This window comes from Pleurodeles waltl, chromosome 11, assembly GCF_031143425.1.
Source record: "Pleurodeles waltl isolate 20211129_DDA chromosome 11, aPleWal1.hap1.20221129, whole genome shotgun sequence".
Taxonomy (NCBI): domain Eukaryota; kingdom Metazoa; phylum Chordata; class Amphibia; order Caudata; family Salamandridae; genus Pleurodeles; species Pleurodeles waltl.
Window position 1 is genome coordinate 250,273,060 of NC_090450.1, and position 21,249 is coordinate 250,294,308.

Sequence of the window (21,249 nt, forward strand, 5' to 3'; positions counted from 1 at the left end):
TGCATGGCTTACCGCTACCGTTGGCGGACAATACAGACACAGCAGCCCCCTGCACTATGTCGTGCTGTTGGGCTCTACAGATGCAATTCCTGGGATATGTCCTACATGGCTATGGTCGACATCTGCACACATAGATGACACAGGGGCATGTATACCTCTACTTGGCACTCTACAGAGGTGGGGTGGGGTGCCACATGGCCTGCATTACGGAGGGGCCTAGCCTACGGAACTCGCCCTGGCCTAGGGAAACCCACAGCCCTCCTCCCCCACCCAGACACCTTCACTGCATGCAAAGTCCGCTGAATGATAGTGTACTCACCCCCTTGTGTCTGCTGTGATGCCCTAAAGCGCCCATTAATCTCAGGGTAGGCCACCGCCAGGATCCGGAACATCAGGGGGGTCATGGTTCGACGGGCACCCCTCCCACGTTGGGAGGCCATCCCCAGCTGAGCCTCCGCCGTCTTCTTGCTCCAGCGGCGAATGTCCTCCCATCTTTTCCGGCAGTGGGTGCTCCGTCTGTGGTGGACCCCCAGGGTCCGGACGTCCTTGGCGATGGCACGCCAAATATCCTTCTGGTGGGCGCTGACCTACATGACATGTACAGGGGAAGAAGAGAAGTCATTACCAACTGCACCATCGAAGTGAGTGGCCCCCATCCCTACCCTTGCCATGTGGCACATGCATTCACAGTCCTTCATGCACGCAGAACTGTGCCCCCTTCATTCTTACAACCAGCCCTCTCCACACAGGCATAGCCCATACAACGTGCCCCCTGTGTACTTACCTGTTGGTCTGGAGGTCCGTAGAGTAGCGTGTACTGGGGGAGGACCCCGTCCACGAGCTTCTTCAACTCCTCTGCAGTGAAGGCAGGGGCCCTTTCCCCAGACGCACGAGCCATTGTCTCTTCCAGACCGAGGTCACAGCAGCACTTGCAGTGTAGGTCCTCTCCTGTCGAAGATCAGGTATTGAGTGATTGAAGAGATAGAAAATGGCGGTCATGTCCGCGGCGGTCACGTCCGCGGCGGTGCGTACCATCACCGCCGGCGTACATCATCATTGGCTCCTGGGACCCATAGGGTCCAATGTTAACCAATGCAGCATTGCGCCGCCGTCTTCGACCGCCTACCGCGACGGTGTACAACGCCAGCGCAGTTACCTCACATCCCATTGTCCCACTTTAGAGGTCAGGCAGCTGCCATTTCAGGGGCCCACATGGCCTAATTACCAACTGCATCATACAGACCTAGGCCTTGTCGCTCAACACAAATACAGGCCAGATTTTGTGTATGAATGGTGTTCTGTGTAGACTGTGGGTACATACCTCTGAGTTGTTTGACTCTGTGGTCGCTGTTGTCATTCCTAGGCACCGTCCGCTGGGACTTGTGAGGAGATGGCGGAATCCTCTGGTGTACCGACCGCTGGTGGACCTGTCGACAATGGAGGAAAGACATTTGATCATCACCTACAGGTTTGACCGTGCCACAATCCAGGAACTGTGTGCCCAGTTGGAGCCAGACCTGATGTCATCAATCCGCCATCCCACAGGGATCCCCCCTCAAGTGCAGGTGCTATCAGTGCTCCATTTCCTTGCAAGTGGGTCATTTCAAACAACAATGGCCATGGCATCAGGGATGTCCCAGCCTATGTTTTCCAACGTGTTGTCCAGAGTGTTGTCTGCCCTGCTGAAACACTTGCGGAGCTTCATCTTTTTCCCTCAGGTGAAGGATTTGCCTACAGTTAAGGGTGACTTCTATGCCCTTGGACATATCCCCAACATCATAGGTGCCATTGATGGGACCCATGTAGCTCTGGTCCCCCCCAACAGGAGTGAACAGGTGTACAGGAACCGGAAGTTATCATTCCATGAATGTACAGATGGTATGTTTGGCAGACCAGTACATCTCCCAGGTAAATGCTATGTTCCCTGGCTCTGTGCATGACGCCTACATCCTGCGGAATAGCAGCATCCCTTATGTGATCGGTCAACTCCAGAGGCACCGGGTGTGGCTATTAGGGGACTCTGGTTACCCCAACCTGTCATGGCTACTTACCCCAGTGAGGAATCCCAGGACCAGGGCAGAGGAACGCTACAATGAGGCCCATGGCCGACTGGGAGGGTGGGCGAACGCACCTTCGGCCTCCTGAAGGCCAGGTTCAGGTGCCTCCATATGACAGGTGGTTCCCTATTCTACTCACCAAGGAAGGTGTGCCAGATCATCATGGCCTGCTGTATGCTTCACAACTTGGCTTTGCCTTTTCTGCAGGAGGATGGTCCAGATGACGGTGTTGTGGCAGCTGTGGAGCCTGTGGACAGTGATGAGGAGGAAGCAGAGGAAAAGGACATTGACTACAGGGACTCAGTTATCCAGCAAAATTTCCAGTGACACACAGGTGAGAAAACATTCTGCCTACTACAAGTACTTTCACACTTCTACCTCTATCCTGTCTGTCGATTTCAACCAGTATATGGTAACTGAGTTGTACATTTCCCTTACGGTTTCACAGGTGTGGTTTCCAACGTGTGTCATCTGCTTAGATTCCTCATGGACTTGAGATGTGTGACATAGGTGTGTTGACATTACATTTGAAAACGCATTTTGTCACTGTCATTGCTAATACACATTTTCGAAATCACATACTGACTCCAGATTGTTTTGTGGTTCAAGGGTGTTTATTGAAGTGCTCAATATTGGAGGGGGGTTGTAAAATGGTGAGGGGTGATGGTGGAGGAATGTCCATGGCAGAGTCCAGTCTATTAGTCTCACAGGTGCATTGCCCATATGGACATGGGAAGTGGAGCTGGGGCAGTTCCAATATGGACAGGGTTACAAAGTGGGACAGTAGGATGACAATCAGGGTGGTCTCATTTCTTGGCGGGGGTCTTGGCATCATTCTCTGTCTTTGTCCTGGATCTCAGGGACCGTTTGCGGGGTGGTTCTCCGTCTGCATGGGGTGGGGTACTGGTGTGGTGGTCCTGTGGCGGGGGGTCCTGTCCACTAGCGCCGGCGGAGGTGGTGGGCAGTTCTTCATCCACGCTAGTGTCAGGGGCCCCTTGGAGTGCCACTGTGTCCCTCCTGGTGTTAAGTATCTCCTTCAGCACCCCTACGATGGTGCCCAGGGCGGAGCTGATGGTTCTGAGTTCCTCCCTGAACCCCAAATTACTGTTCCTCCTGCATCCGCTGGGTCTCCTGAAACTTAGCCAGGACCATTGCCATTGTCTCCTGGGAGTGGTGGTATGCTCCCATGATGGAGGAGAGGGATCTCGTGGAGAGTGGGTTCCCTAGGCCTGTCCACCCCCTGTCGCACAGCAGCCCTCCCAGTTCCCCTGTGTTCCTGGGCCTCCGTCCCCTGGACCGTGTGCCCACTACCACTGCCCCCAGGTCCCTGTCGTTGTTGGGGTGGTGGGTTATCCTGGGTTCCCTGTAGTGGTGGACACACAGCTGATTGACGTGTCCTGGGGACGGAAGTATGGGCCCGCTGGGTGGGTGCTGTGCTTGTGTTACCAGAGGGTGGAAGGTCTGTGGTGGCCTGTGACTGGGTGTGGGGAACCGACTGTCCCGTGGCCCACGATGGCCCGGGCTGGTCATCTGGATCCAGATGGACAAAGCTGCTGTCATCACTGTGGGCCTCTTCTGTGGGTGGGGTGGAGATGTCTGGACCCTCCTGTCTGGTGACGTTGGGTAGTGGTCCTGCAGGGGTGTAAAAGCATGATTATTGCATCTGTGTGTGTCATGGTGTGCAATGGGTGAGTGACCGTGTACCCCAGTGCTAGCATTCCTGTGTGGGGGCTTGTGTGATGATGGTTGAGGGGGGTGTTATGGGTATGTGCAGTTGCCATGCTTTAGTGATGGGTGTCCATGCTTTGTTGTGTCATGCAGGGCTTGGTGTTGGGATGGGTGGTTTGTGTTATTAGTACATTTGTGAGGAGTTGGAGTGATAGGGGAGGGGGCGAGGGTGGGGGTCTGTGATAGGTCGGGTGGGGGATATGATAGTTAAGATTTGACTTACCAGAGTCCATTCCTCCACCGACTCCTGCGAGGCCCTCAGGATGCAGAATAGTCAAGACCTGCTCCTCCCATGTTGTTAGTTGTGGGGGAGGAGGGGGGGGTCCGCCGCCAGTCCGCTGTACCGCAATGTTGTGTCTTGAGACCACGGAACGCACCTTCCCCCGTAGGTCGTTCCACCTCTTCCTGATGTCGTCCCGATTTCTTCGGTGCTGTCCCACTGCGTTGACCCTGTCGACTATTCTTCGCCATAGCTCCATCTTCCTAGCTATGGAGGTGTGCTGCACCTGTGATCCAAATAGCTGTGGCTCTACCCGTACGATTTCCTCCACCATGACCCTGAGCTTCTCCTCCGAGAACCTGGGGTGTCTTTGCCGTGCCATGGGGTGGTGTAGGTGATGTGTGGGGTGGTGTATGTGGTGATAAGTGTGGTGATATGTAGTGATGTGTGGTGTTTTGTGCGTGGAAGTAGTGTGAGTGATGGTGTTGTGTGCCTGTGGCTGCTAGTTTGTGGATGGTGGTGTCTCTCTCTGGCCTTCTTTCTGAATTTTTTGTTGTAGGGGTTTGTGGGTGATGTGGGTGTGTGTTTTATATTGTATTGGGTGTGTGGGAGTGGTGTGTGTATGTGTATCAGGTGTGTGTATTTTGAATTGTCCAATGTGGCTGTGTTTTGTAAGAGTGTGTTTATTTTGAGCGCGGCGGTGTGCACCGCCAATGGAATACCGCGGTTGAAAGACCGCCGCATGGATTCGTGGGTCGTGATAGCATGGGCGTATTTCTGTTGGCGTGACGGTGGAGGTTTTGTTTTCGCCAGTTTATCACTGACCTTTGGTGTGGCGGACTTGTGTGGGTGTCTGAATTTTGTCAGATTTCGGTATGTGGGTCGTAATAGCTGTGGCGGAATTCCGCTGCGGCGGCGATGTGTTGGCGGTCTTCTGCACACCGGTAAGCGTCTTTTACCGCCAATGTTGTAATGACCCCCATAGACTTTAAGAAAAGCACATGTTTAATCCAAAATTCATAGGTCCCTACACTGTCCTTCAACAAATCAATCCTGTGACCTATAAACTGCAATTACCAAGGTCATTACGTATTCACCCAGTTTTCCACACTTCCCTCTTGAAAAAGGCAGTCCAGAAGGTCCGCCCTCATCCAGCTCCAGTTCTAGTACAGGGGGAAGTGGAATACGAAGGCAAGAAGGTGTTGGACGTAACCTATGGTACTTAATCTCGTGGAAAGGTTATGGCCCTGAAAGTAACTCATGGGTTTCCGCATCTGATATTCATGCTCCACTACTTGTGAGATGCTTTCATCGTCTCAATCCAGGCAAGCCAGGCCCTAGAGCGGGTCTGGGAGACGGGAGTACTGTCAAAATCAGGGCAGTGTGCGCTCTACGGGCGACTGGAATGCGAAAACCCAGCATGAGATAACGTAATTCATGCATTATGCTGATATGCTGTTGTTTAACCTTTTGCATTGCAGAGTTTAATCCTGAAGACTAATATTCAAGGTGCTTATAAATACTGTTAATTTGCAATATATTGCTGCAGGCTTTCAGAGTGTGTCAGGGTGTGGTCCATTTCCAGGGCTTTCTAGAAGCTTTCTCTGCAGCATGATTGGGTGTGGTTTGTGGGCTGGGCCAGACTCTATATAAGGGAGCCAGCCCAGCTCCACGTGCTCACTATTCAGAGATCCCGGTGCAGAGCAGCAGCAACTTCCTGAGCTCCTGTTCCGGAGGCCTACTTTGATCTTCCAGGCCTTTGCCCTTCATTACATTGGTGATCCTTGATCAGGACGGTAAGACAGAGGTCGGGCTGGGCCCCCGATCCCGTTTTCGAAGGCATTCGAGTTCTTGGGCCTAATTTTCATATTGAGAGATTTTAACTTGTGCGTGTGAATGTGCTCTTAGTGTTTCTGGCATTTACATGTTGATATTCGAATCGGCAAGACGCGCAATTCATTCCTCGTGTTTAATAACTATTGATATTCATTGTGCGCTACCATTTCTTGGCAGTTACATGGTGGCATTCGAATCGGCAAGATGCGCGATTCATTCCTCGTGTTTAACTCTTGATATTCATTGTGCGCTACCATTTCTTGGCAGTTACATGGTGGCATTCGAATCGGCAAGAGTTGCAATTAATTTCTCGTGTTTAACTCTTGATATTCATTGTGCGCTACCATTTCTTGGCAGTTACATGGTGGCATTCGAATCGGCAAGATGCGTGATTCATTCCTCGTGTTTAACTCTTGATATTCATTGTGCGCCACCATTTCTTGGCAGTTACATGTTGGCATTCGAATCGGATAGATGCGCAATTCATTTTCCTTGCATTTAACTCTGGATACGAATTGTGCGCAAGCATTTCTTGGCATTTACATGGTGACATTTGAATCTGCAAGATGCGCAATTCATTCCTTGTGTTTAACTCTTGATACTCATTGTCCGCAACCATTTCTTGGCATTTACAAGGTGACATTCGAATCGGCAAGACGCACGATTCACTCCTGCAATTAAAACTTGATGTTTCAGATTGCTTGCAGTGTACGCGATCATTTCATGGCATTTGCAAATTCTTGTCGAAATCAGCAATGTGCGCAATTCATGTTTCTGCATTTAAAACTAAGTGTTAAAATTCTAGATGTTACATTATATGTGCATAATAAGTCCCTTAATACAACTCCTATTGTGTTCCAGAAAACATTCAGATTATTTTCTTGTCCTCATGCAAAAAGACCATGTTTGATTTTGAAAACATCATTCTAGAGGGTTCTTATATTCCTAATCAATGTGTAACATTTCATTAATAGGTTCATTGAGAAGTTGTATTAATCATTCTTGATTCCTTCCCAGGTAACCAGACGTCTTGAGGCCTAGTTATTTAGTCCATGCTTAAGTGATCCATGGTTACAGTATGACAATGCTTAGAATCATAGTCTAGTAAAGATTAATATGATATAATCTTGATATTGTGTGTTTTAACCTTTTGCTTCCTACAGGTCTCCTTCCCAGCTGTCCCCCTACCAAATCCCTTTTTCCCCACTTTGACTCTCTTAGACTCTGTGACATTCTAATCAGAGTATTGGAGCTGTCTTGTGGTGGACATGTTGGGACCTTGCACAGACCCTGAGGATCTGGTGACTCTGACAAGTGGTAAGAGACTACAGAAGAAGAAAAGAAAAGGGGAAACAATACAATACTTCGAGAGACACTTAAACAAGAAAATAAGTTCAAATATTAATAAAAGGACCTCATTACGACCATACTGAGATTCCAGTCAGTCATTTATATCTCCCCTCTGACAAAGCAATCCCACAGCCTCTACAGTGTGATAGCTCTGGAAACAGCCACCCACAAACAGCCCAGGCTTTGAAGGACAATCAGGGCAGTACATCGTAGTCTCCTTCCTGATACCTCTTCGAGCACAGTCTCTACATCTCTTAGCAGGAAAGTTTTTTTGGGCAGTGGGAGGAATGTGCTCAGCAAAGTGACGATCTTTCAATCTAGCCACATCCTCCACCACTGCTTCTCTAGGAACTCTTGCCTGTTCCAGCACAACAAGGCTCGCTATGATAGATTCCTGAAATTTCACAAATGTCATCCTTGACTCTGGAGAACTATCCCTCAACACAACAAAAGCATTAAAAGTTGGCAAGTGGAACAAGTGAACCGCTAATTTCTTATACCAAACATAAGACTTATGAGCAGCAGTGTAAGGTTCCAACCTCTGATCTACTCTATCAACACCACCCATGTGCTTATTAAAGTCTAAAATGCACACAGGTTTGCACACTTCGGCAACCTGACCCCAAACAGCCACAGGTGAAGTACTCTCATCATGGATAGTACTTAGCATGTACACATCCCTCTTGTCTACAAATTTCAGAGCTAGCAGCTCATCATTCCGCAAGGCACTGCACTGTACCTTCTCAAGTTTTTTACAGACAAGCTCTCTTTTTTAGCCTTTCCGTATAGAGCAGATTGTGCCACAATCAACAGTGTCCACTCTGAACAACTCCTTGAACAACTGAACTCCAGTTTAGAAGTTATCTACATATAAATGGTGACCTTTGTTAAACAGTCGTCTACCAAGTTCCCACACATTATTCTCACTAACTCCAAAAGTGGGTGGACAACCAGGGGGGTCAATATTGGAATCCCTACCAGTGTAGACCCAGAAATTATAAACATATCCTGTAGTACTTTCAGACAGCATATACATCTTAATTCCATACCGTGCCCTCTTGCTAGGAATGTACTGCCTAAATACCAAACAACCCTTGAACAGGACCAAAGACTCATCTACAGATATTTCTTTGCCTGGAACATAGATCTCTGAAAACCGATCTACCAAATGATCACGGACAGGTCTAATCTTAAAAAGACAGTCAGAATCAGGGTGATCTCGTGGCAAGGCTAAAGCATTATCTACAAAATACAACATCCAAAAAAAGAAGCTCATGCTGGTTAAGACTCATGATGGCAGGAAATATAGCAGTTGCCATCAAGGGATTAGTAGACCAATATGAAGACAGTGAAGGCTTCCTTATCAGCCCCATCAAAAAAGTTAAACCCAAGAACTTATTCAACTCTTCCAGATTTGTGAGAGTTCACCGGCTAGCTCTAGAGTGTGGCCTAAGTCTGGCAGCGTTGTCCCTCAAAAACTGCTCTGCATACATATTAGTCTGCTCAACAACCTCTCCCAAAAATATATTGTCCATGAACAACTCAAAAAAGTTGACGTGCAAAATGTTCTCCGTATTAACTCGACACCCTGGGAAACCAGTAAACGCAGGCAACTGTGGCTGCTCCATGTTTGGTGCAACTCACGTGTCAGGTCTTCCAATGGGAAGCCTTTCAGCCGCTGGCTCCTGCACCATTGGCACATCAACGTCCTCCTCTAAAACAGGCCCTTCATCAGCACTGAGAGTGGCTTCATCATCAGATGATTCCTGTCTGACAGAAAATTCACTTCCAGAATCTTGTACTTCCTGCTCTGCCTCAGATGCAGAGTCAGTCTCATAATCATGGTCAGACGTCAACTCAAAAAGCACACCAACAACCTGCTGAGCGGTCATCCTATGGCTAGCCATGATCCTTCCTACGAAAATTAACTGGACAAATGCACCACCAACAACCAGCACTGTGTAAGATAAGTAACAAAGTGTAGCTTTATCACTAAGAGTTATAAACTCAAAAACGATACCGCTCACTTCCCTGAAAAACCTTGACTCATCAGCAACTACTCTGCACAGCCACAGCAATCACCAATGATATCCCACTAAAAAAAGAAAAAAAGCAAATTAGACTTAAGACAACACAATAATAATTGTGCATAAATCTAAAGACAATTTCACACACAATCCTGCGTTCAGTACACCACCTACAAATATGTCATTCATGCCTGGCAACAATACTCCTTTGAAGTAAATTTCTTTACTTACCTAAAACATGCAACTACGGATACCGCAGGACAACCCCTGCCATAACTGCAACAAGCCCCAGCAAAGAAAGCAAAAGCTTAGAACTAGAATAAAAAGAAGAAATAAACTGTTATTATCATAAATGCAAATACTTCGCCAGTTGACAAACACCCCGCCACCAACCATTTTTAAATGTTCCCTTGTGTTTAGTGTTCTCTGCTTGGGGGCAGATGGGCCTAAATAATTAGGCCAATCTACCCCAAAGGGGGGCAGACATGCCATAGAATATATTGCCCCCTTTGGAGGGCGACCCTTGCCCGAGGGGCCACCCCCCACACAAAACATACACATGATCCCTGGCGCAAAGTGGATTCTGCCCCCCTTGAGAGCAGATGGGACTGAAAAAAAAAATAGGCCGAGGGGCCAGAACTGCCCAATAGTGCTTTTTGCCCCTTGGGGGTGACCCTTGCCCAAGGGGGCGCACCCCCAACACAATTATTTTTTTAAAAAGAATAAAATAAATCCCTGGCATCTTCATGGTTTCTGCCCCCAGGGCCTACAAAAACTATGCCAACCTGCCCCCAAGGGGGGCAGAAATGGCCTACATTACATTGCCCCCTTTGGGGGACCACCCTTGCCCAAGGGTCCATCTCCCCACACAAAGCACACACACACACATGACCCCTGGCGCTAAGTGTATTCTGCCCCCGTTGGGGGCACAAAGGCCTAAACAAAATAGCCCAATCTGTCCCTAAAGGGGGTAGAACTGCCCAATAGTGCTTTTTGGCCCATGGTGGCAACCCTTGCCCAAGGGGCCACCCCCAACACAAAAAAAAAAAACAACAAAAAACAATCCCTGGTGTCTAGTGGCTTTCTGCCCCCATCAGCCTAAAAATAAGGCCAATCTGCCTGCATGGGGGGCAGAAATGGCAAAAAAAGCATTGCCACCCAAAGGAGAGCGACCCTTGCCCAAGGGGTCGCTCTCCCATGCCATACAAACATACACGCACACACACACACACTAATTCCCTGGTGTCTAGATGCGATCAGGCAGCAGGAATGCTCAAAGAGACATTGAGGGAAAGGAAAACCCTTTCCTTACCCTCGATGCCTCTTTTACAGGCACCCCTTCCCCCGGTAGGTAAAACCTACCTCCTTCCTCTAGACACGCTGGAAGCAAATGGCTTCCCCGCATCTTTCCTCCCTTTCATGATGTCAGCGCGCGATCGCATGCTGGCGTCATGGAGGGGTGAGGGGTGGAAGGGGAAGAGATTCCCCTTCCAGCCCTGGCCTGGGGGGTGGCCCTCGGGGGGAGCGCTAGCGCTTCTCCCGAGGGCTGTGCAATGAACATAATGATTACATCCATGGCGCCTCACAGGTGCAGCCATGGACATAACCATTATGTCCATGACAGACAAGGGGTTAAAGCCATGCCTGCAAGCGTTGATCCTCTTTGCAGTTCCCCAGGTTATTTGCATGATGATAGACCATTTCCATTATTCAATCTATGTTGTCTCCTCACCATTTAAATCTTTTTAGATTGTAACTTTCAGGTCTTTGAATTAAGTAGATTGTTATGCTGGTTTCTTGTAGCTCTAGATCGATTCTAAATACTTGAGGAAAGTGGCTACTTTTGGGGCATGGGTAGATTTTGAAGAGGCTCACCAGTGAAAATACATCTTCACTTACTAAGGTGTAGTCTATAGTTGATTGACTCTTTCCGCTTAAATACGTAGTTGCTGCTGGGGAGTCCTCCCTTGATTTGCCATCCAAGATCGTTAGCCCTTGTGCTTCGAGCTGTTTTTGTAATTTAGCGGCTGCTGTCGCACCTTAATTCTTCCTGTTCTTTGGAAGTCCCCTGACCAGGTTGGTCTTAAAATCCACTGAGATAAGCTTCTGAGATGAGCATCGGCCCATGCTGATACAGTTTTTGCAACAACTTTAGTAAATTCATGAGTATCATCACCCCTTCTTTCTTTCGTGCTTTGCCCGGATGTATGTATATATTTATGATGAGCAAGGCGTACCTTGCCTATGTACAGATTTGCTTTCAAGTTTTATAACTTGAAGCCAGTTTACTCCCTAGTCAATTGCTTCAAAATTCCACTTATAGTTTGAGGAGATTTCTATGGCCATACCCTCTTGGGTGACTGTAAGTTGTGTTTTTTTCCACAGGTGAAAGCCTACTATGAGTATTGGCGTTAAACTCATGTTTCCTGAGGTAGAGTTAAATACAATTTCTAAAGAAAAGACATTGTGTCATTGTTGTGCGACATTACTTTAATTCCATGAACATTCCACGAAGAGATGTTGATATGCTCTTTTTTAATTGCTGCCAATGTTGGGTCCATGGATGGACGATTTCCTTTTTGATGCTGGGTAGCATCAGTATCGACTAATATCTAGGATTATTGGAACCCAGGACCCGTCCTGCTTGTCTTCTAACATAGACTTCAGCTGGACCTGTCTATGCCCACCTGTGGCTGGACGTAGTACCGTTCTTACCAACAGATCAAGTGAAGAACTTCTTGCATCCCGCAATACTGATTTAGGGTCTTTTTCTATACTATATGAAGGTAAGTACTTTGTAGCAGGGAATAAGGGTATTTGGGTAGCTGATGCCTTAGTAGGGTAATTCTCCAGGTTTCAAAAGATGAGGTAAATGAACAAATAAGATTTCCAAGTAGTTAGTGTTAATTTGTCTGATGCTGGTTGTTTATTGGCTGAAAGGTAATTACTCTCAATTCTGGAATCTCCGTAAACAGCCTTACCAGGTTTCCTCTATTCAGGATATCCTGTCTGTCTTTGGTAGAATGTTCAGGAAGAAACGAAAGCTTGGTTTGATTAACCCTAGTACTGCTGGGTGATTCAGGCAAAGGGGTAGGTTGAGAAAGATTTGTATTGTATGTAAGATCCTGTCTACCCAAATCTGTTTAGTAATGTGAAGGCAGCACTTGCCTAGGGTGTTATCCTTTTGCTTTAACCTGTGGTTAGAGTGCATACCCGACTGGGATGATGATTTGTCAGTGGGGGGGCTCTAAAACATTTATATTGCAATATTGTTCATAGCCATTTGTTATTATGGATATGTGGGTCCGTTTGTAGGTATTTGAATTGATTAAATTCCTGAGATGGCTTGGAATGATAATAAACTGTCTTGGTCAATGGAGGCTGCCAAAAGAGATGTTGGGGTTTTAATCTGATTTGGAACGTGATTGCCCATCTTCTCTCCAGTTTTGGCATATTTGCCTATTGAGCCCTCAGTTTGTTTCGGTGAACCTGACTTCCCGGCTTTTGTTCGAGACTAGTTTTTGTCTCAGGGGGATTTTACTGTTGATGAAACTTATGGCATGTTCTAATTTATCTAATATAATATTCTCGTGATTTCATAATGAATTATTTAATGTGGGGGTGTAAGCTGAGGCTGACAACCCTGATGTGTTCGTACAATTAGGTGATACGTTTATAAGTGAATTGTCTGTAGCTCACTTACTGTGTTGTACAAAGATTGGATACATTTGTTTAGTATCTTTCTCCATTGGTATGGAGTGATTGTGCCGTTCCTTCCTTGCCCACTTTCATTGCCTTTTGCTAAGTTTACCAAGTGAAGTGCTGGGGTTGGACAGTAATGTAAGTGCATTCTGATTTGTGGCTGTTAAATTGGCCACTTCTGCTTCTACTGTTGTGGGCTCTTTTTCACAGCATTTCAAGCCTCCTTTGTGGTTTATGATGGGTGGGTCATTTTCCCAAGCAATCCTTTCTGGTTGTAAAATTGTTGAAAGGATTTCCGGGATCGAAGCCAGTTTGTCGATTATTGGACCGCATGTACAAGTTTTCCAGGGTGAAAAGAGTGGTGAGTGGGAGGCTTGTGCCCTTGTAATTAGTGCTGTTAGGGATTCCTGCTTTCGGTTAGTTCCTGCAATGTGTGCCGCCATCAAATTCATTATCTCAATCTGACTGTTGTAGTGTAGTTAACAATGTTTCCTCCCACTGCTTAGTATGGTGCAAATGCGTGCCTACTGGTGATGGTGATTCAGTTTCATTTGTGGATGATATCATGAGTGGTGACAAGGAACATTGATGTCTGTTTGAAGGTGAACCTTTTACTCCGTTTGTGTGACCTATCGATGGATTAATCATTGAGGGTAATTTAGGAAACATTGGTTGGATTGTTATATGTGACAGAGCAGCGGCGGCACTTTTAAATGTTATTTCCGTGTGCTGGTTTCTACTCAACGGAGGGACTACTGAGGTGGCTTTGTGGTTGTTCCTTTCTTGCTCGTTATGAAAAGAAAATGTAAGTGGACCTTGGTTAGTGCCTGGGGCCTGGAGACATAGGCCCTCATTACAACTCTGGCGGTCGGTGGTAAAGCGGCGGTAAGACCGCAAACAGGCCGGCGGAAAAAAAATTGAATTATGACCGCGGCGGTTACTGCCACGGTCATCCGCCACTTCACCATTCCAACCGCCATGGCGGTGAAGACCGCTGGGCTGGAGATTGCGGTCTCCAGCCCGGCAGTCGTCACTAGACCGCCAACGGTATCAAGACCCTGCATACCGCCATGGATCTCGGGTGGTTGGGAACCGCCATGAGATCCATGGCGGTAGGGACTATCAGTACCAGAGAATTCCTTCCCTGGCACTGATAGGGGTCTCCCCCACCCCCGCTATCCCCCCCGAATCATCCCCCCCACACCCCCTACAACCCTGCCACCCCCAAAGGTGGCACAACTCCCCTCCCACCCCGACCCCGAACATGCACATATACACATCCCTACACGCACACATACACCCTGACAACACATACCGGCACACATACAAACAGACATGCACACCGTCCGACCCGCACACATTTCCCATACACACAACACCCCCCGCACACATACACTCACTCACTCACCCCTTCTACACTCTCACACGCACACCCCCATGCACGCACACAACACCCCCCCTTTTCTAACGGACGATCATCTTACCTTGCCCGTTGATCCTCCGGGAGGGGACGAGATCCATGGGGGCAGCTCCGCCACTAGAACACCGTCACCAGAACACCGCCACACCGAATCATGGAACATTTATTGCAGCTATTGGAAAGAGAATTTCTGTTGAGCATTTTTTTCTGAAAATAGGAGATGATTGATTCCGGGGAGGAAGCTTCTTTTTTTTTTTTTTTTACTGAATCCTTTGGCAAAGCTCGCCTACGTGGCTTGAGGATTGGTGGCTGACAAAGCTTCCCTGATATCATACTTTTTGTTGTAAATTAGCTACTGCTAGTTACTGTTGATGGTCCCACCTATCGTGGAGGTCCTGTCCACGACCCTCGCTGCTAACTGTAGTATGATCTATTTGTCTTGTCAGTCTGTGGTGGCATATGCATCGCCTCACCTCTTCAAAACTATGGCTGTGGTAGAGGGACACAAGCACGCAGAATGATACAGTGTTATTTTGGTGATTAACTCTTCTTTCTTCATAGGTTGCTGGGGGGTACCAAACGAGTGCTTGTGAAGAAGGTAAGCTGGAATGCAGACGATAGCCCATGGAAATTGCATTGCAGAGAGATGTGGTAGGTGCCCAGGGCCAGTGGAGAGCGTCACAGTAAGTGCCTGGGGGACAGATGGGGTCTAAGTGGGGTCAAAATAGGGGCTTTAAGGCAGATATGTCAGTTTACTAGTGATAAACTTTAAGGGGGAGTCGAAAAGGCAGAGGCATAGAGCTCACCTGGCTCCACAAGCCGCACCCAGGCCTGGGTGGGGCTCTACCAAGGGCTTAGGGCAGCCCGTATTTCTGGAACTAAATTCACTGCTACCCCACCTGCTACCTCGCCTGCAGGACGCCCACCTGTTTTCAACTTATCCGAATCCAACAATGCTTCCCATGCCAGCTCTCTAGTGAAGACAGCGATAGGAGTAGTGATGACTGCTGACTGCGGGTACCCTCTCAGCGCCGTCCCTATAGTGTCCCGAGCTCCTTACACATAGCTACTCTCTCCCCAAACCTCCTCAATGCCCACCAAGGTCTGTTCTGTTGCACGTTTCTGGCCTCACGCCGCACGTTGTAATTGAAACACACACACGATTGCTGCCTTTAAACTGCAGTCGCAGGGAAAAACTGAAAACTCCTGCTCTCCACTTTATTATATCAATTCCCGCTTCCCCCAGAATAACAATCCCCCCTTCCGGGTCAGTGTTCCGTGATCGGTCTCCAAACAACTAGACCGTCACAGAACACTACATCCCTCCCCAAATGGATCAAAAGTTATTATGCACACAAAGTCCTTCAGCTTTTGGCTGGGTGGCAGATTGGGTCTCAAACTGTACCTCCCCGTCTGGGATCTGGCCTCACTGCACTGAGTCGCTTGGGCAGCACTCACCGGTTGTCTCAAACAGCCTGGTCCAGCCGCCGGTGGCAGTTCACTCTCACAATCTTGTTCAGGGCTCTCGGTGGTCGTTGCTTTCTTAAACCACAAGATGTTTCGTGTCACCCGATCACTCCCTTTCTCTGCTGTTACCATGGTCCCGGACACCCCAGTCACTGTCCACACTCCGGGTTCATAGCGTGTGTGGAATTTCCATTCAGGTTTCTGGTGTTTGACGACCACCTGGTCGCCGATGCGAATGTCTCTTACCCTGGCCCACCTTCTTCTGCTCACCTTATCATTGACTTCTTTCCTCTTGGCTTGTGTCTGCTTCGGGTGATAGGGGGTAGGTTTCCACCCGGGGGCAGTGGGGATGGTGTCTCGCCTCGGTCCTGCAAGCATCAGCGACAAAGGAGTCTGGCCAGTTGTACAGTGAGGGGTTCCTCTGTATTCTCGTAAAAATCGGTGAAGGCTGAGTTCCGGGTCAGTGGTTTCTAATACGGCGATTCTAAGGGCCTTGCAGAGCGTGTGCATGAACCGCTCAACCTCTCCGTTGGCTTGAGGCCATAGAGGCATGATTCTTCTGTGTCTGATGCCCAAACGCCTCATCATGTCCTGAAACTCATTCCCTTCAAATAGTGGTCCATTATCCATCTTGATCTCCTCCAGGAGACCAAGCATGGCAAAAATCCTTTCAAGAGCTGGACCCACCTGTGTGAAGGCAGTGGACGCAATGACCTCAACGATTGGCCACTTGGAGTACCCATCTTTGAACGCCAGGGTGGTCCTGCCGTCCGGAAAACTTCCAAAATCTAGGCTGACTTGCGCCCAGGGTTTTGTACAGGCTTCTTCTGTCAGGATTGGGGCCGGCACTCCCGGGCTAGCTGTTAACTGACAGGCTGGGCATTGTCGCACGCATTGTCCACTCCCTCTTCAAGTCCAGGGAACCACACATTTTCTTGCATGTGCGCTTTCATTTTCGTCATTCCTTGATGTCCTCTGCGTGCTAACAGGATCACGCGATTTTGTAGTTGTCGTGGTATTACTAGCCGCTGCCCCAGGAGAAGAAGACCATTTTATGTAGAGCTTAGCTCATTCCGGACTCTCCATAGTTTTGTTAAATGCTCCCGTTCAGCTGTGGTCCAGTTGTCCGTATTCCAGAGGAAATGGTACCACGATCCACCTTCCAGCGCTTGCTTCACACGCAGCAGCACAGCGTCATCAAGGATCGCTTCTGAGATCTCCTTCGTGTTGAATGTTTTGGGACAACTCCCCTGGGCAAGCGCGTGCACTTGCCCCTCAGTGTCTGCCTCGTCTTGATTGGGGCCTTGAGTCTGGTCCGGAGGGTGTCGAGACAGGAAGTCCGCAAGGTTCTTGGCCCCTGGTTGGTACACTACCTCCATGCAATAGTATTGCAGCTGAATTGCCCATCTTTCAATCCATGGAAGCGGATGCGGAGTGCTCCCCTTGAACAGGGGGACAAGTGGTGGATGGTCCGTGACCACCCGGAAAGGTCTAACTTGGAGGTATAGGTGGAAATGCCCGCACGCCCACTTGATTTCCAGGGCCGCCCTCTCGGTCTGGGAGTAGCATTGCTCGGTTCGCATCAAGGCCTTACTGGCATATGCTAAGGGGTACTGGCCTGGCTCACTTTCTTGGGCCAACACTGCCCGAGGCCTACTGGGCCCGCGTCAATAGTCAGTTCACTCTTTCTCATCGGGTCGAAGTATGCCATCGTAGTGTCACACAGGAGAGCCTTCTTGGGTTCTTGGAACGCTTCTTCTTCTCGGCGCCCCCATGCTCACAGTTCATCTGCTTTCGTGGGGGCTCGGAGTGGCTCTGACAGCGTGGCCAGTCTTGGGATAAATCTGCCACAATATGTTGCCATTCCTATGAAACTCCTTACTTCATCACAGTTTTCGGGGTGGGGGATCTACTTGTATACCTTCCTGGTTGAATACATATCCGAAGAACTTGATTTTTGTCTGAAAGAAAACACACTTGTCTCTATGGAGGGTAAGTCCATGTTCTGACAGCCTTTTGAGGGTGTTTCTCACTTGCCGATGGTGATCTTCCACCGTTGTGGAGTATATTAGTATGTCGCTGCATACATTCATAACGCCTTGTAATCCTGACAGGGTTTGTCGAATGGCGTCCTGAAATACCTCCGCCGCCAATGACACGCCAAAACTCAGACGCTTGTACCTTCTCAGCCCAAGGTGTGTTGAAAACGTGGTGATATATCTGCTTTCCTCCAACAGCCTGAGTTGGTGATATGCAGCATTTAAGTCTAGTTTAAAAAAACACTTGGGGCTAGATGTACCAAAACTTGGGTTTGCGACTCGCAAATTGCGAATCAGAGCGACTCGCAATTTGTGAGTCGCAAACCCATATGCAAGATGGTGTCCCTGACACCATCTGCGAATCGCAAGGGGGTCGCAAAGACCCACCTCATTAATATTAATGAGGTGGGTCGCAATTTGCGACCCCCTTGCGATTCGCTGCACTCACAGGGATAGTGGCCTGCTGGAGACAGCAGACCACCATGTCTGTGACTGCTTTTTAATAAAGCAGTTTTTATTTTGTATTGCAGCCCGTTTTCCTTAAAGGAAAACAAGTTGCAATACACTCGAGAAAATGAAACTTTTTTGTTTCATTTTTTCAGAGTAAGCAGTGGTCCATAGGACTAGCAAAAGGGAATGAGCATCGCGATGCCCGTTTTGCATGGCGCAAACAGCGAAATTAGCTGTTTGCACCATGCAAAACGCTTTGTACATCTGGCCCTTAGATCCGTTTAAATCAGCTATAATGTTGTCTATGGTTGGTGTAATGTGCCTTTCTCGCTTGATGGCCTGGCTAGGCAACCTCATGTTAATGCGGAGGCACATTTTTCCTGGTTGCTTCGGCTTCTCTGCGATCACCATGGGCGATACTGAGGGACTGCGGCAGGATACTCTTTCAATGACTCCCTGTTCTTCGAGGCTGGCCAGCTCTTATTCTACTGGCGACCTTAAGTGAAAAGTTATTCACCTGTGCCGTAATGCGACCGGCTTCACTGCCTTGTCGATCTGTAGCTTGATCGGGGAGCTTTAAGGCAGCCAAGGCCGGTGAACAGTTCCATGAATTCTTTTAGCAGCTCATCACTTGGGCAAGATCGTATACTTATTGCAAACATTAACAGTCCCAACTCCTCTGACACTTGACTGCCGTACAGAGTGTCTGCCTCCCTGTCGACCACATGTAACGTAGTATTTATCATTCTTCCCGCTGCCAGCACTGTCATTGCCATGCGTCCCTTTAGCGGTAAAGGCGAGCGACTTCCGTAGGTAAATATTTTGGTGTTGGAGGGGGTCAATGGTGGGCAGGGCTGGAGGTGGCGATATTGTTGCACTCCCATCACATTGACTGAGGCTCCTGTGTCTATGACAGGGGACCCTGCTACTTCAGTAATCATGGAAGTGGGCTGGGCCGCCGGTGCCTCTTTAAGTCACTTGTAAAGGATATTAGAAACACTTCTTCCTCTTCGTCTTCTCTGGGGGAGGAGTCCTCTAAGGTATGACGCGACGATGGGTAGTTTGCCCCCGTGTTATAAGGTCATCTAGTGATAGTTGTTTGACCGTTCTGGTGGGTGGGTGCCTCCCTCTTACACCTCTTCCTCTCACTACTCCTTTGCAGACGGCTGCAAAGTGATTCAGTTTTCCGCAGTTGTAACATGTTCTCCCTTCCACCGGACAGTCTCCTGGGTTGTGTTCATCTCTCCCACAGTACTCACACCGCCCCTCTGACTTGGTGGGGGCATACGACCTAGGTTTCCTCCTCGTTTGTGACAACTGGACTGCGTCGGCACGTTCTGTTTTGACCACCGGGGTCCTCTCGGAGTGTGTGACATTGCCATGTCCATCTCAGCCACTCTAGCCGCCGATAGATCATGGGTCCGTGCCACAATTAATATTTAATCCAGAGTGATGATTGGTTGTCTCAGTATTAGTCCGCTTAGTGTCTTATTTCTGCATCCCTGTCTGATTAGTGCCCGTACCTCTTTCTGTTGATCATCATAGGTGCATGTACTTGCCAGTTCCCGGAGGCGAGCATAAAACTGGTCGATGGACTCTCCTTCTCTCTGTCTTGCTTGTCGTAGTTTGGATCTTTCAAAACCCGGGTTCAGCTGCGGATCTAAATGTGCATTCAAAGCCCACACCTCTGCGTCGTAGTCGTCATGGGCACCTGTGTTTGGTAGGTGTCTGAAGAGTTTGTATATTTCACCACCCACAAAATGTAGGAGCAACGACCTCTTGACTGCTTCATCCTTCTCACGGGTGGCCACAAAGTAGTTCTCCAGGCGCCCGACCCATACCTTTCATCTAGGTGACGCTGTGGTGGGATCTGCAAGCTCGCTGAATGGCGGAAGTGCGCCTGTCATTGTGTGCTGTGGCAGTTGATGGGTGGCTGGCGCTGGTTCATCTGCCATAATGAGTACGTTATCCGTGCTCGTTGTCTCAGGCTCACCTTTCTGTCTGCTGTGTCACGGTGCACCCCTTCTGCGCTCACGTTGTGGTCTGTCACAAGCTGTTGACGTTTGCTGTTGGCGCAGTGTCACTTTAGGGTGTGTAGGAATACGATGTTTGCTTTGCATCTCCCTCCTCGGTTTGGTGTCGTTGTTTCACACCGATGTGGAGCTTGACATGCTGTCTGCATCTTCCCCACAGTCATTCATGCGCAGCACATGGTCCCCCAACCTGGGTGTCCTGCGCCTTATTTGTATACTTGTCTGGGCAGCTGGCTCACAATCTCTCCAGAGGTAGCCCAACCAGCAGCAGCAGGTGCCCTCGTGGGTGGTTTGGCCTTCCCCCGTCTACATTCCTCATTGCGCGTTCAGCGCGTGTTGACAACGTGTGGTAGAGACCACCCTCGTCACCAGTATTCTGTTGCGCATTTCAGGCCTTGAGCCTCACGTTGGAATTAAAACGCACACACGATTGCTGCCTTTAAACTGGAGTCGCGGGGGAAAATGAAAACTCCTGCACTCCTTATATCAATTCCCGCTTCCCCCGAATGTCAATCCCCTCTTTCGGGTCAGTGTTCTGTGATCAATCTCCAAACAACTGGACCGTCATGGAACACTACAGGCTCCAGGCTTGGGGTGCTTAGCCAGTAGCATTGAATGTTGTTAAATGTGGTTGCGGCTTAAGGTTGAGATAACGCCCGGGCTCGGTTTTCTCTGGACTTGGTTTTCTCGGCCCGCTGTGGTCTCGGCAACTTGTTTGCTCGATCACAGCACTCACGATCACTGCACTCACTGATATGCTCGGAGCAGCAGGTCAGCATGTTACTGCAAGAGCAGCGGTCACGCTGCACTATAACAGTAGAGAATTAGTTTATAGCTGTGAAAACAACACAGCAGATACGCCCGCTTTGTGATTAGTGTTGCTTACATTTTAGACAGTAAAGCAAGGTCATAGTTTGCCT